The sequence below is a fragment of the Amblyomma americanum genome, chromosome 3, assembly GCF_052857255.1.
Source record: "Amblyomma americanum isolate KBUSLIRL-KWMA chromosome 3, ASM5285725v1, whole genome shotgun sequence".
Classification (NCBI taxonomy): domain Eukaryota; kingdom Metazoa; phylum Arthropoda; class Arachnida; order Ixodida; family Ixodidae; genus Amblyomma; species Amblyomma americanum.
In genome coordinates, this window is record NC_135499.1 from 74,215,107 (window position 1) to 74,227,568 (window position 12,462).

The following is a 12,462-nucleotide window of genomic DNA, read 5'->3' on the forward strand; positions in this document are numbered from 1 at the left end:
GCCCCACCTAAGCTAACAACCATAATTTTGAATATAGGCAGCATTTTTGGCAACTAGAGAATGCAGCAGATATTTTTCAAAACATCAATGCAGCACATCCGCCATTTCTTTGACGAAGCTTGTCCCCGGCACTAATCTCTCTTTTTCTCAAATTGTAGCATGTAGTATGTTGAAATTGTACCTAGCATGATAATTTTGGGAATACTAGTGTATAAATATTGAAATTTTTGATCTGACTGGCGTTCTTGAGGCATATATTTAATAACATAAAAGATATTCTTCAAACCAGATGATGAATAGAGCCTAAAACAGTTAGGCCCAGATGCCTGCCTAGGCACTCGCCAATTAGAATTTTGGGTAGGCAATAGCAATCGTCCTCTAACATAGTCCTCTGTAGAGGTTGTTAAGCATTCCGGCTACATGAATGCCATCGTTAGTATTTGAGTGCATTATAACAAACCGATGTCAATGCATTCCTTTTTGTAATATACTCAATTTTGTACATATGTATACTGATCTGTAGAACCGAGCATAAACACGCAATCCTATTTTCCACAAAGCCTAATAATTTAGCGATGCAATTATAAGCACAGGACAATGCGAAGAAAGCGGGATATGCTCAGAAAAGCGAACTTCTCAACCTACTGCTTTACAAAGCAATTCCACCATTACTAAAATGTGTTTAATTTAGGGTTTCCTGTATATTGGTGAAAAGGCAATGAAAACGCCGTACACTATATTGCGCAGATTATGAGCATCAAACAGCAGTGCCCATCGTCTGCGGGAAAGTCGCACACCTCCGAACATTATGCTCATGCTTCTTTGACTCGAGTCGCAAGGTTCGTTCCATTTCTGGCACAGTCAATATTTATTGACTCGGCCGCTTTCCTTTTAGGTTGCAGCCAGGGGTGAGGAGCGTTCACGGCCAAAAAGTAAGCCTTTAATCCTTTTGGTGATAATTAAAACAGCTTTGCGAATGCCCCTTGTTAGCACCTAGGGAACATGAGAGATCGAGCTACGTCAGGCATGCGAACGGCTTCCGTTCCCAGCGTGTACATTTGGGAAACATCATTGAACTTAAAGCCAAACAAAAGATGACAACTTTGAAGAATTCCTGAAACTGGCTCCTAAAAATAACCTTTGCAGAAGGAAAGAAAAACAGCAATACTCTGAGCGGCGTAAGTTACGAGACCCTTTGTCACAGAGATTTAAACGAATTTTTTCCCCTATTACCGCTAACATCTCTCTAGAGTTAACAAATGCAACATTCCCCGTCAACGCGAAAACATTAAACACAATGAACTACACGGCTGACATATCACATGCACTCTGAAGTGCCAGCTTGTGCCTGAGCTAATTTTGCTGGTCAGTCCCCTATCGCGGCCTTAAACGTAAGTGTATTTTAGCTTGACTACAGTGCGTTGACCAGGCAGGGAAATAAGCTTTTCTGTACCGGCCGATGTTGGCCGCCCACTTGGAAGGGAGGCCTTGCCTTCTGAAAAGGAAGTTAATTGTATAAGGCCTTGTTCTAAACCAGCTTTTACAATTAACTAGAATAAACTGAACGCACTACCAATTCCACAGGCGTGGGTGGTGCTGCGGGTGGGGCCAGACTGCAGACTCTCTTAGCAGAGATCAGTGAATGCTTGGAATGTGGCTTGTTAAACAGGTACACAACAACTCTGGGCACAAACAGAGCAAGTCTGGAGTGAATGTTGACACAAACCGGGATGCATTTTGCTGCTCTTGGCGCACAAAATTGAGGCCACGCCCACTGAGCACTTACTGGCCACGGACAAACATTACGAGAGCTTGCTATCTGTGGCTCCATTGCATACAGGCTGGTTATGCAGGGTGTATCTACACAGGGAATGAAAGCAGTCACACTTCAATCAAGATACGAGCGGAAATGTGAATGTTTTTGAGCGCTCGACTTGCCTTAGTATGCAGCATACCATCCTGGTTCGCATATGTGCTGCAGAAAGTCTAATTAGGCCATATTACATTTGGCTATTTCCTAAAGAGTTATGGGTATGTACTTTATACAGCAGTGAGAAACTGACTTTTCTCTGCTTACCATAACTCGCCCGTATCGCAAGGCACAATCATACGCGTCTACCTCGTAAAGAGACATATGTGCTGTGTGGGGCGCCGTTTTGGGGGCACCTGATTATTTTTTTTTTCATTTCACTGATCGCGTACTTGTGAGCTGAGCATTTCGAGATATCAAATGGCAAAGTCAGCCTTCTGATCATGGAGTAGGCTCACTAATGTTCGCCCATCTTGATAACCAAAGCTCGAGAGCGTAAAAAATTGCCATACGATTCTAAAAAGGGGGTTTTGCACTTGATTCTAACCGTCAGGATTGTCTACGTAACTTGCTTTGCATTATTTAGCAGTTTATTCTATTGCTGCAAACTATACTTTCAAATTGGCTCTAACAAGATGAATTACGAGGTTGCAGATTCAAAATCTATCAGCCTCTTCAAAGAGTTATTTGCTTCGAGGTTGTTCTCATTGTAGTAATTCAGGCACAAGTCCACAAATGCAAAATGTTCGTCTGGTCTCGCAAAGAAGCATCGACAGTAGTGCATACGTCTAGCTAGCTTTCTTGGCGCCAGCTCACTACCATCTTGTGCATAACATCTAGCTAGTAGCTAGATAATTTCTCGGCGCTAGCGCACTAAAATCTTACGCATATGCTCCTCGGGATTGTCGTAACTAGATCAATGAGTAGCTCTAACCGCTGCAGCTGCCAGAAGAGAAAGAATCATGCGTCCATTGCGCGATGTCAGCACATGGCACAGGTTGTTTCTTACGGGGCCTCAAAGCCTCAGGTATGAGTCCGGAGCCCTCTATATGACGTCCCTCACAGCCCAAATGTTACTTTGGGACATTAAACCACGAATTTCTGCAATTTATCCTGCTTCCTGTAGTTTTAAAACTCAGTTTTTGTATTCTCTGCGCGCTATAAGCACGTTTATCTTATTGAATTGCATAATAGTGAAGCTTATTACATTACATGGAGTATGCGGAGCATCAACAGACAGCTACTTTCAGTGAAAAGCTCCCAGGTTTCGGTTTCAGTGAAAAGCTGTCAGGTTGCTTTCGTTTTCCAGTCAGTAAACTGCCAGTGGTGACAATAGGCGATTTGCACACATTCCTGTAAGCAGGTTGTGAAGACGTCACAAGGTCACGTGACGTTTGTGGCCCTACTCCTGTGTGTCTTGTGTGTCCTATGTGTCCTAGATTGATTATAAAGATTTTCTTGTAAATTTTTCACTCTCAACCAACCACGCTGAGTACGACGCCGGCTGTTCAGTGATGGGAAGCCTTTAATGATGATATGTCAATGCAACCTCTCAAAGCCACTGTCATACCGCGCAGTGAAAAACTTATGATTACGAAACTTGGCAACATTTGGCGATTATATCATCAGTTTCATGCAACGTGTTATCTTCATAACCTGCGCAGGAGATCGAACGGTTATGGATGCAGAACATAAAAAAATGCTCTCGTTACTCCATGCCAGTGCCACCTGCTTTAACAGGTGTGCAACCTTCTCAGAAGACGAAAGATATATATATATTCTGATAATTTTACAGCTTCATTAACCATACATAGTGGTACAAATACATACCGCTCGCGGGATGTGAAGTTGTAGAAGGCTGTCCAGTGGTCGGCAGGGTGGAAGGAACACCTGGAAAAGGGTGAACGAAAATTTCCTGATCAGAACAATTTGAAAGCGCTAGACAGTTTTAACGGAGCACGTACCCGAACAGCATAGGTAATTATTGGCCTAATATTGGAAAGGAATGACTTCACATTGCTCCTTCGTAGGACCAGCATTTCCCAATACATTCCTAATACTTGGCCGGCTACCTGTGCTGCTTAGGCAGCACTTATTTTGGACTAGGTTTATGTTTATTGAGGCTGATTACACATTTTATATTTATGGCAGGCTTCAACCATGCGGTTAGCGCTTCACAGACATTTTTCAAAAGAGCGGACGATCGTTTGGTTTGCGTTTTGTTTATGGCGATTTTAACGCCCCAGAAGGACTCTGGCCAGGCTGTGAGGGACACCACAGTGAAATGCATCGAAAATATCGACCACCTGGGCTATAGGTGATAGCATGACGGTCTCTGTTGTCTTAGCTCCGGCATTCCTCTTACTGCTTATTGTCGAGGGTCGAAGTGGAGGGGGGTGGGGCTGTCACCTTCTCGTTCCATGTGTACTCCGGGTATATTCCTTTCATGGTTCATCGCTTCGAATACCCACTAGCATTAAGCCGAATTGTCCTGTTCAAAACACTATTGTTATCCCTATACCTTAGACGACACTGCAGGCTTATCGTTTCAGCGTAGTGTGCAGGTAAATATGGTGATGTTCACCTACCGTGCACGTTCTCTTCCACAAGCTTTTTTTATTTTGCCCATTAGAACCTCTTCACAACTTAGCAGCTTTATTAAGAGTTTTGTAACATAATCTAGGGAAAGTAACTTCTACTTTGAAAAATACTTGTGAAACCACTATGACGCTGCTTTAATCTACAGGTATGCTTTGGGTTCTTGGGAACTCAGCTGTGCCTTCGTTATGTTTCCGACAACAGTTTGTCGATCGACAAATAGAGGTTCTTTGTAGCAGATTGATGCAAAATTGTCTGACAGCGATAACTCAGCGGGTTAGTAGCGATGCTCAAGGTTCGAATTCACAGGAAGAAATCAGCAGCTGTGATAAAGACGCCTCCACAGTCATCCAGCCATCAGCAGGATTCAGTTCGCTAGAACCAAAATATCTCATCAGTGGGAGAAACTTAAAAACAGTAAAACTGGCTGGGGTTTGGTTTGAAGACAAGCTTCCTCTAACGGCGGCTACACTGGCAGAGAACTCTGACTGTAATCGACAGACGATAAAACTTTCCTACAGCAGACAACTGCCCTTGGCATTGATGTAGACAGTATAGCCGAAGAAGGTCACAGAGCGAAAACATGAGCGCAGAAATAGCGCAGTCTACTGTTCTAGTCAGAAATGAGCACGTTGACTGAGCTTACGATTTTTTTTATTTTGTTGGGAACTACAGCCTACATTCGCAATAAGAGGAGGAGGACAAACTTCATTTCTGACGACAAAAGTAGCAGTTGGTGTGGGGTATAGCCCCATGAAGTGGCCTTAGCTACAGCCTATATTCGCAACACGAAATGAACTGCTAGCTCTTATACACATTTCCTTCGTTCAGAATGGAATAGCTTCTGGATGGATTAAATAAGGAACTATAAGAAAACTACAATTCCTAAATGGCGATCTGATGAACACTAAGTAACAAACTATAAACAGATGGGCTCATAAGAGCTTAAGTACCCACTGAAAGAATGTTTCGAGAAGAAACAGAAAACGACTTAGGTGACTGACTGCAAGCACTGGGGACAAGATGATTTCAGTAACTACAAATTAGGCGCTGTATGGTGGGACTGGCCAGATTCCTTTGAGTTTATTTAAGCTTGAATTAAAGAAGTGATGGAACGTCGTCCTCTGTCTTCCGAACAGAAGCTATGTCCTGCACTTTCAGATGCATTATTTCTAGAGTTATCAACTGGGTAGCTTGAATATCAGGATACGCTTGAAAAATCCTCTGTCAGGACTGGGCAGGTTAGTGTATATTGTAGTTACTTGATGTAGTGACATCCATAGCTTTCTGACAATGGTCTGATTGGTAAGCAGCAATTTGAAGTTCGAGAATATGGTGTGGGGAAGTGGGCACTTCCGTCGTTTCAATGCTAAGTTCCAACCACGCAAGTGACTTCAGAGGTAAGATTACAAAGCACTCTTGCAACAGGAATTACTTTCCAATGTGGTGACGATGCACGCTCAAGTGCCCTGCTTGTGTCTTCATACTTTACGACGAGCAATACCTCTATTCAGTACTGTTGGTTTTTTTTATGGTGGCGATTGCTTTCGAAGTTTGGAAGTCAGTTTGGGTCCTATTTGAGGACAGCAGAAGTACAAAAGACACGAAACAGGACAATTTGATTTCAGGTAACTTCATTATGAAAATTTGAGGAAAAAATTAAAGGGCACGTGCGGCAAAAAAAACAGGTTCCATTTTGCACACATGGTATTGCTTCCTCCCTCACGCATGCAAACCACAAAAACAAGCATTGCTAATGCAGCACTCAGCTTCTTTCTTCGTAAAAAGTAGGCGGGCCCACACCTTTTTTACAAATCTAGTCATCTTTGAGGAATTCCTCTAAGTATTTACCAATCTTCCAGTTATGTGACAATTTATGCACATAGGGCATTAACAACCAGTTTCATTTTCGTTTAATTTCTTTGTCGCTCTTTTTACTTATCGTTGCTGTTTCAGCCTCCGCCATCACGATCCCAAATGTCTGTAATCTTGAAGACAAATCAGGACAGCACACCAAAGGCTGAGAGTGCTAATACCACGTTTAACTATTTTCGAGTGCACTGAATAGTGATGCAAGACTACTCAGTGCAGTGTCATATATGTCGGCTTCTCCTGTGAGATCATGGAGGCAGTGGTCGAAACACTGCTGCGAAGCACGACTAAGGGCTGAAACTAACGAAAAGCTGGCGGTGATGCTGTATCCATAACATAAAAGGTATCGCACAACCCGACAGGTTCACGGGCAATTACAAAGTTTACGGTGTCTCGAGAGCTGTTCAAACGGGATGAACTGTGCCCCCGTATCGTGCAAGGAAAACACAAGAGAACCGGTCGTAAGAAAAAGCTCGCCGGACCCTTTGTGGAATGGGCTGCCGGATTCTACGAGATACAACCTGTGAGCAAGCGTACGTAGCGAAGACTTGACATTGCGTCAAAGATCGCGCATGGAAGCGAGAGCTATTGTTATTGACAAAGAAAGGCTACAATTTTCCTCCTACCTATACGCCTACATGATTGAACTGCACGGGAATGGAATGTCGACGCTTCTTACAAGACAAATCTGTAAACCAAAGAACTGAACTCATGATCATACGACCCTGCTGAATACGCATAGTGTCAGGCTTCTTAAAAAACAGGGAGTATGTGTTTTCCAGCCGGCTGGTGTCACATATGGCTCCCGTCGGCATAAAATTTCAGCCCATCAACTTGCGCCTTCGCTCATGCACGGATCCCGCAAGCTGACGTTTTAGACCGCTAAACAGCGCACAGGAAGGAATCAACCAAGCTTCGTAGAACTATCCTGGACTCCATTGTTGCTCGTGTGTCATCGTGCCAGAAAACAGCGGCGATGCATGTTAACTGTCACTGTACCTGTTAGAGCGAAGAGCTCCCTGTGCGAATGTGTTTCCTTACTATTGAAGACATGTATTATTCGATTCCATGTGCACTACTAGAGGAGATAGCCAAAAAATATAGGCACGCGTGTTGCCCTCAGAGAGCCGCCAGCTAAACACATTCTCCGGTTCTTGCTTGTGCGGTTCAACGATGCATTCAGTGGGCGCACAGTGCCGCGCGGCAGATATCTCCGCTGTAGCTCTGCCAATGCCAGTTTGCAGTGGGGGGACCGTGAGAGACTACTGTACAGGTTCACCGCGAGCGTTCTTGCAAGGTTCACTAAGACTCAATATAGCATGGCAGGGAAATGATGGTAGACAGATAGAAAAGGGACAGACAAATTGTTCATTGCATTTAACTTCGAAGCATGACCAACATGCACATACAACACTCTGCTCGCCACACCAGCTATTATTAGCTTGACAAGAGCTCATACTATCAATTGCTCCCTGACGATGAAATTTAAGAGCAATTATTCCTGATAAAACTCATACGACAAGCTTTCCGGAAAAATTAAAAATTCTAACGATGGCAGAGGGTAGCAGAGTGGACGACAGTAAAGTGCAGGTCTTGTGCAATGCCACGAAGAGCCACATAGATTGGATTATTCATGTTCGGTTATTCATGTTCATAAAGACATTTGAAAGCACTGCATTGTGGATTATATATGCATCTTATGTAAACCATACGCTTCAAAATAAAAATGACGCACCCGTTCCCACTCATACCCTTTGCTTCTCAATGTGGAGTATTATTTAAGCCACCCACCATAAAAATAGCCCTGCTACTCGCAGGGTACAGGTTTGTTTTTTTTAAGAAGGGACAAAAGCTGCACCACTCCAATTGCAGTATGATGGAAACATTGGGGTGGGGCAAAAAGTGGCACAAGTTTACAAATTGACACCTTCATTTCATTATTCACAACTACCAAAAAGGCTAAATTGTTTCCCAGAATGCTAGTATAATGCTCACAAATACGAGAAGACAAGCACATAGCAAATCTTAATGTTTGAAATCTCACGTTTTGCCTCTACACACTGGCCAAAACGAGACCGTACAGCTCATAATATTGTGCCATTCCTAAATCAAATTATTACGGCTCATAAAATAAATTTATGCCACAATGACTGCATCCACACCTCGACAACCTTAACGAGCCTATTCGAATAACAAAAACTGAACCCACAGCGAACCCGTGACCATTTTGTTTCATGGCCCAATACATGGCGAATCTATATCCGGTCATCGGCCTACCCGATTTCTCTGTTTTATTCTGTTTTAGTGCTGTAGTTGTCAGTGCTTCTCTCAGCCCTGTTAATGGACATGCGCCTTGGTACGACGAACAGCACGTGAAGAGGAGATTTTTTTACTGTGATTTCAAGCCAGAGCGAAAGAGTTTGCTTGCTCATTATAACAATGATGTACAAGGCGTTGTTCATGACCATCGGATGACTGTGGTGCCGAGGTTCGCAGGAATTATTATGAAGGCCTTGCATTCCATATCTAGTCCCATTTCATATCTGGTCACCATTAATTGTTGCGGTCTCCTACAAGAGCCCCAGAATGTTTTATCACAACAGCGCTGTTCGCATCTCTATCGTTTCCTACCCATTTTCTTTGGTATTTTCTGTCCATCATATACTATACCTGGATAATAAGAATAAAGCTTTAGAGCAAGGAATAAAATTTGCGTGCGTCCATGCCAAAAGTCGCAGCCTATTGTGTTGACACACCTGTGGACCGCTGATAAAACACATTGTTCACAATGGCAGGCTTAAATTATTCTAAAAGGTAAAATGTTAATGACTAATTGCAACACCTGATCAATTACGCCTTATCCAGGAGGTAAGGTTACTTGAGCTTCGCAGTACTGAAAATATGACGTGCAGGATTCCGCTCCATTTTCTGAAGTCCGGGATCCTTAGACATTTTTAATTGATAGGCTAGAGTGAAATAGTGTCCTCGTTTTTGTTGCACAAATTTTTAAGGTAATGGTACATACTTCGGATGCTGGCAAAATCTATTTTAATCCTTGTCCATCAATTGTATCGAGTAGTTAAAACTACTCCGATGGGAAACATGTGCAGATATATTGATCGTTAGTCTAAAAATTGCGTTCATAATCCACCTCACATTGAAAAGTGCGCTTATACAGAATTTCTGGGTAAGCATTCCCCAAAGCTCGCTTCGATTTTGGGATGCGATGCATCCAGTAAAATTGCAGTGGGCGTCAATTTAATTGCACGATTAAAAGTTCACGGGCACTAAACATTATTATCGCTTTTTTGCACCCTCGAGTTTTTCTTAAATTTCCCATACTACGAGGCCATCCCATCTTTCACGCATATTCAGACAGAATTCCACATATTCAATGAATCCCACACAAATAAGCCTGCACAATACACCCAACCATTCATCCTACCTCCCTCAATAACTGGCTCGCTGCCCAAACCAAACCCTGCATTCCTACTCTTCAGGTGTTCGTCCAACACGTCCGTAAGGTTTTTGGCAAGGCCTACTAGATGGCCACAGTACAGAGAAGCCCCAGACAGAGGCTGAAAATTCAACACATTTTATTCGGTCTCTCAACAAGCATTGTGAGCGAGTCACTTTAAAACCGTACCTTCTTGCTTGATGGGAAGGAATGCCTTTGCTCACTTCAGGTGCACGTAAGCTGGCACAGACTCGATCACATATCCGGGCTCACTGCAGGTGCGAACACTGCATGAAATGCAGTCAAATGTGTAATAAAATGCGTACGTAATGCGCAATTAAATGCGTATGCATTGGATGACAAATGCACCAGCTCTGAATAAAGGCAGAACTGTGCTTCAGACGCAGTTATAGCTACCATTTTATAAACCTTTCCAACAAAAGATGCCTGTTCTCGGAGGACATGGGAGTGCAAAGGAGGTGCCTAAGTGTAAAGAACGGACGAGGACGTTTACACTGATGATGTCTTAGCGCTCACCTTTTTCTCTTGGCACGCACTACTGTCTTTACATTTCCGCAGAATAATGTTTTAAAAACAGGTATTTCCTGCCGCACGCATTGTACGCACGCAGACAGAAATCGCGCTGTGAAAGGCATGCAAGCAGCTTCCGTACGCAGTGAAGTTTTGCAAAGAACCCTCATTGAATTTCATTCCAAAAACAGCGGTAACTTAAAAGATTACCTGAAACACATGCAACGAGTAAAAAACAATGGCTAACATATGGCTTAAAGGACAGATATTTTGAGCAAAAAATTTTTATTGCGAAAATTATTTGGACTATTTTTACAACCTGATATTCATGCACAGACAACTAATGCAACAATACCTGCCAAAGCGACCACGTTGCACTATAAGCCGCCTATGGCGGAGCTCGTCTTGCTTTTCAGTAGCATTAACCGCGGCAGTAACTAGAAAGGGTTGCTGCAAATCACTCGCCAGACAGGGCCATAACTTTGACCCACATGACAAAGCACGCTCAGCTTCAGAAAAGTCCACCAGAGCGGCGTTTCAGCCTTCAAGGAAATAAGTTAACCAATATAGTAAAGGTTTTTTGTTAATAATGATGGTTTATAATAATAATGATAATGATGGTTATAATGTTATAATGGTTTTAATGTTTATAATGATGCTTAATAATGAGGGTAAAACTAGAGTTTAAGAAAAAATATGCGCTTGTTAGTTGCTGAAAATACAAAGAAAGATGCTCCAACCAAAGGCACATAAACCACTCCCACCAAACAACTCGTAAAGGTCAGATCAAATATTTTTTTAAAAACATCACTGTCCTAAGCGGCCCAATGTGCTGGAAACAGAGCTATAGTACAGTTTTTACAGATTTACCTTAACATTCAATTGCGTTGGCCTAACTGTTCAAGTTCAGTTAGGTGTACCACCACGGCCGCGCCTGCACACATTGGTCGCAATTGTTCTGAAGCGCAACCAGTGAGTGTCATGTATACAGCTCAAAATAGAAAGATGCAAACATGCCCGTCGCTACTTTTCTTCAATACAAAGCATTCTATGAAGCTACTAAAGTGCACATACCACTCCGAGCTAACATGCACATTGAACTTCTAAGGCCATTTATACACAAGTGTATATTCCAAAAGAGCAGCATTTTCTTGAGTGCACCCCATGTAGCATAACACCGATTATTTTGGAAATAGGCAAATTTTTTTGCCAGCTAGCAAATGCATCAAATATTATTCAAAACAGCATTGATGTACGCCCACCGCAATTTCGGGCACAAAAATCTACAAGGTACAAATTTTTCGAATTGCGAGTGGCGTGTGCACCTTCAAATTCACACGACAACTTCTAAGCTTCTAATCTGCCTCAGTAGTACCAGTAAGCATTACGTAAGTGGTACCGGTAAGCATTCTAACTCCCTTGTAGTCTCTTCTTTGAAGATTGGAAAGCACAACAACTCGATGAATGTCATTTGTTAGCATTTTGGTGTCGTGCATAGTCAAGCGATGTCAGTCGTCTCCCTTTTGTGAAATTGTCAATTTTGAATATACGCACACAAACTTGTATATTCCACTTTAAAAATCTCAATCACGCTTAAAACAGAGCCACTAGTAATTCAGCGATGTTATGATAACCACCGGGGATACTGACACCTCACGTGACTACCTTACAATGCAAGATCAAAGCACGTGGCGATCAAAGCACGAGGTCTCGTAGTAAAGCTGTCGCTTCAAAATGATCACTCCAACTGCAGCTCTTTCCAATCTGTGTTCTTACACACAACACTTTAAAGAATATTTGCAGCTACTTACGACAGAATATCAGGATAACGCAGATTAGGAGGAGAAGGAGGAGGATGCAAATAAATCGAAGAAGCCACTTCAGCGTCTTCTTTTCCCTGCATTGCAACCGATCAAACAGGCGCTGCTGTAATCGCTTTGCAAGGTGTTTTTCCTGCGCGCGCAAAAATATGCATAAGCACCGACTGGCACTGGACATTTGAAAGCCCAGTCAGCGCCCCCGACCAGTCAGGCAATAACCTCGGCCTCGCAATGCTCACCACAACACAATTGCATATGCACCTACTAATGAGTTGTTTTGAGAGTTAAACATAACCAGCAAATCTGCATAAAATCATTCCTGAACGTAAAACCGTTTATGAACGCAACTTTTGGAAGATTTCATTCTAACAATC

At 42.7% G+C, this 12,462-nt stretch overlaps 1 long non-coding RNA gene across 1 annotated transcript; it reads right to left on the reverse strand.

The window, feature by feature from the left end:
• Positions 1 to 1,453: 1,453 nt before the first annotated feature.
• Positions 1,454 to 10,018, reverse strand: LOC144123068 (uncharacterized). The gene is made up of 3 exons (XR_013312995.1): positions 9,927 to 10,018; positions 3,641 to 3,700; positions 1,454 to 1,495 (listed from the first exon to the last, which is right to left on the reverse strand). It is a non-coding gene; the product is annotated as an uncharacterized LOC144123068 (long non-coding RNA).
• Between the last annotated feature and the right edge of the window lie 2,444 nt (positions 10,019 to 12,462).